Here is a 3,766-nt window from a genome sequence, read left to right as displayed (position 1 = left end):
CCATTAGGAACCCAGAGACGCTTTTACATAACTCACTTGCATCATCATCATCCTCTTCTCTCCCTCCTCCTCCTCATAATAATAATAATAATAATCATCATCATCACCATCATCATCATCTTTTCTCTCCTCTTCCTCTTCCTCATCATCATTATCATCATCTTTTCTCTCCTCTTCCTCCTCCTCCTCATCATCATCATTATCATCATCTTTTCCTCTTCTCTCCTCCTCCTCCTCCTCTTCATCATCATCATCACCATCCTCTCCTCTTCCTCCTCCTCATCATCATCATCAGACCGCCTCACCATCACCACCAGCACATCTGCAACATTCTTCCGCTGTTGCAAGGGCCCACCTCTGCACTCCACCATCTAAACTCCCCCCCCCCTCCGCTGTGTAAACTCCGGGATTAGCGCAGACAGTGTTAGCAAATCCCTCTCTGCTGTCAAAGGAAAAACTAGACCCGACCTTTCCCTCACGCCCGCCCGCATTCTCGCCCTAACACCTTTTCTTTAGCGATTTGTTTTACTTATTACACCTTACTATTCTGTATATCTATCTATCTATCTATCTACATCTTTCTAACATAGCCATACACTGCATAGAAAACGTACAAAACATTAACCAGCTATATCCAAAAAATAAATCGCACAGGAAGAGATGTTAGGGAGCCTCCTCAGCCGACGAGAATATAGATCGCAGACAGAACTCATCACACGAAAAAAGAGAATCAATGCTGCGACAAAGACCTCTTCTATACCTCCTTTGCATTACGTAGAGCTATAAACACTCTCGTCTTCCCCCCCTCCCCTGATGTTTATTAAGCTTATTTACATATTATTTTTATTATTTTAACGTCATTCACATACGTCTCTCTTATCTATACATTTACTCGTACTCTTCGAGGGTGAGGAAGCTCCCTAACACCTCTTCCTTAGCGATTTGTTTTTGGGTATGAATGGTCAGTATTTTTTCTCTGTGTTATGTTGAGTATGGTGACACTGGAAGGATTTATGCAACACAGAAGAGGAGTAGTAAGGTGTAATAAGTAAAATAAATCACTTAGGAAAAGGTGTTAGGGAATACTTTGAGATTAGAGATTACCAGCACTGATTTTTTTTTGTTACCCCCCCCTGTGTGTGTGTGTGTGTGTGTGTGTGTGTGTGTGTGTGTGTGTGTGTGTGTGTGTGTGTGTGTGTGTGTGTGTGTGTGTGTGTTAATCAGCGCAACCTGCATTTTTACCCTACCATGTTATTACATATGCAGTCAATCCTTCCTTTCCTTCTTTCTCACTCTCCCAATCCTTCCTTTCCTTTTCTCTCTTCCCTTTCCTTCCTTCCCTTCCCTCCCTTATGCCATTCTTTCCTCTTTCCCTCTTCTTCCTTTCCTTTCCTTCCTCACCTTTCCTTTCCTTTCCTTCCTCACCTTTCCCACTCCTTTCCCCATTCCTTTTTATCCTTTTCCTTCCCTACATCATACCATCCTTTCTTCCCTCACTTTCCTTCCCTCCCCTATTCCACTCTTTAATATCCTACTTCTGCTCCTTCCCTCCACGATTTCCTCCTCCTTTCCTCCAATTTCCTCCTTCCATCCACCATTTCTCTCCCTCTTTCCTCCAATTTCCTTCGTACCTCCACCTCTCTCTCCTTCTTTCCTCCAATTTCCTTCCCTCCACCTCCTCCTCCTTTCCTCCAATTTCCTACTTCCCTCCACCTCCCACTCCTTCTTTCCTCCAATTTCCTTCCCTCCACCTCCTCCTCCTTTCCTCCAATTTCCTACTTCCCTCCATCTCCATCTCCATCATTCCTCCAATTTCCTCCTTCCCTCCACCATTTCCCTCCCTCTTTCCTCCAATCTCTTTCTTCCCTCCACCTTCTCCTCCTTTCCTCCAATTTCCTTCTTCCCTCCACCTCCCTCTCCTTCTTTCCTCCAACTTCCTTCTTCCCTCCACCTCCCTCTCCTTCTTTCCTACAATTTCCTCCATCCCTCCACTCCCTCTCCTTCTTTCCTCCAATTTCATACTTCCCTCCACCTCCCTCTCTTTCTTTCCTCCAATTTCCCTCTTCCTTCACCATTTCTCTCCCTCTTTCCTCCAATTTCCTCCTTCCCTCCACCCCTCTCTCTCCCTCTTTCCTCCAATTTCCTCCTTCCCTCCACCTCCCTCTTCTTCTTTCCTCCAATTAAGGGCTTTTACCTGTTGTGTAATTCCCTCTCTCTCACCTGACTCAAAGTTCCGACTGGTTATTATTCTCTCTCTCTCTCTCTCTCTCTCCTATTTATATTATGTCTGTCTCTGTGTCTGTCTGTCTGTCTCCCCCCATTCTGTGTGTGTGTGTGTGTGTGTGTGTGTGTGTGTGTGTGTGTGTGTGTGTGTGTGTGTGTGTGTGTGTGTGTGTGTGTGTGTGTGTGTGTGTGTGTGTGTGTGTGTGTGTGTGTGTGTGTGTGTGTGTCTGTCTGTCTGTCTGTCTGTCTGTCTGTCTCTCTCTCTCTCTCTCTCTCTCTCTCTCTCTCTCTCTCTCTCTCTCTCTCTCTCTCCTGCTTGTTTTTGCTCATTCGTGTTTGAATTTTCTCCTCTAAAACTCCATATTTTTTCGTCCCTCTTCAAATTGCTTCGCTGCTGTAGACACGTTTTTCATGTCCTCCCGTGTGTGTGTGTGTGTGTGTGTGTGTGTGTGTGTGTGTGTGTGTGAGAGAGAGAGAGAGAGAGAGAGAGAGAGAGAGAGAGAGAGAGAGAGAGAACATTTACAGATATACACAAGTTAGTGGAAGGGGAGAAGGGTGAGTAGGGTGAGGGTGTATAGGGGTGAGTAAGGTTGGGTAGGGTAATATGGGGTGGGCAGGGGTGGGTTTGGTTGGGGTTTGGGGGCATGAGGTGGGGTGGTGTAACATAGAGGGAGGGGTTGGGTGGGGTGGAGTGAGTGGAATGGGTTGAGGTTGGGCGATGTGGAGTGGATGAAGTAGAGTAATTGGCGTGGCGTCAGGTGGTGTGGAATGTGTCTGGGGTGGAGTGGAGGGGTGGGGAAGGGTGGAGTTGCAAGGGGTGGGGGAATAGCGTTGGAGGGGAGGGGCAGGGCGTGGAGGGGAGAGGGATCGCAAAAACTGAGTGGGGCGAGAGGGTGGGTGGGTGGGGGGTTAAAAGGGTTGATTCGGGGCGGGGCTGTGGAGTGGGGAAATCAGTAGGCAGGGACGATAAAGCCTTTGACAGCCCAGCATCACTCCGGCCTGAGGAAGAAATGAAAACTCCAGGGAAAAACAGGAAAGAAATAAAAACTGAAAAACAGGGGAAATGTGAATTGACTGCAGAGTGTCATGTGTCACATGTGGGTTGCTGGGGAGGGCTGGGTGGCAGGGGAGGGTGCAGGGTAGCAAGAGAGGGGTAGAGGGAGGCTGGGAAGGGTAGAGAGAGGCAGAAGAGGGTAGAGGGAGGCAGGGGATGGTACAGGCAAGCAGAGGAGGGTACGAATGGCAGGACAGAGTATGGTGAAGGTGTACAGGGAATAGGAGGGGACAGGGTGACAGGAGAGGGTACAGGGAAAGTTATAAGTTGGACGGGAATGCTATGACAGGGTAGGTGGGAAGCAGGTCCTTTAGGGGTAAACAGGGGCATGAAATGGTAGGGTTTGTAAGGGCAGGAAAGGACAAGGTTTGCAGGGGACAGGAAATAGCAAGGACACGGCACAGCTGGGGCAAGGGAATGGTAAGCAAGGCAAGGACAGGTCATGAGAGGCCACATACAAACACGGCTACCAGTTACTTTAGGAAACAT

Source organism: Coenobita brevimanus, chromosome 103 (genome assembly GCF_032717465.1).
Source record: "Coenobita brevimanus isolate Jiangsu-jjx chromosome 103, ASM3271746v2, whole genome shotgun sequence".
NCBI classification, from domain to species: domain Eukaryota; kingdom Metazoa; phylum Arthropoda; class Malacostraca; order Decapoda; family Coenobitidae; genus Coenobita; species Coenobita brevimanus.
Note: the sequence above shows the minus strand (reverse complement) of the source record.